Genomic DNA, 246 nt, shown 5'->3' with positions numbered 1-246 from the left:
GCTGCACAGAGTGAGGGCTGGAAAAAGACTTTCTCCCTAACCAATGAGAGTTTTTACAAGTTCAAATTCTTCACAAATACACATTTCATTATCAGATTCCTTCTCAAGCCAATCACTTAAAAGTGTAAATAAAATACTTTTAACAAAGCAAAAGAATCAGAAAAAAGATACTAAGAAATTCTATAGATACATGTTTTTGTTTTGTTTTGTTTTGTTTTGTTTTGTTTTGTTTTGAGAGAGAGAATC

This window comes from Cricetulus griseus, chromosome 6, assembly GCF_003668045.3.
Source record: "Cricetulus griseus strain 17A/GY chromosome 6, alternate assembly CriGri-PICRH-1.0, whole genome shotgun sequence".
Taxonomy (NCBI): domain Eukaryota; kingdom Metazoa; phylum Chordata; class Mammalia; order Rodentia; family Cricetidae; genus Cricetulus; species Cricetulus griseus.
Note: the sequence above shows the minus strand (reverse complement) of the source record.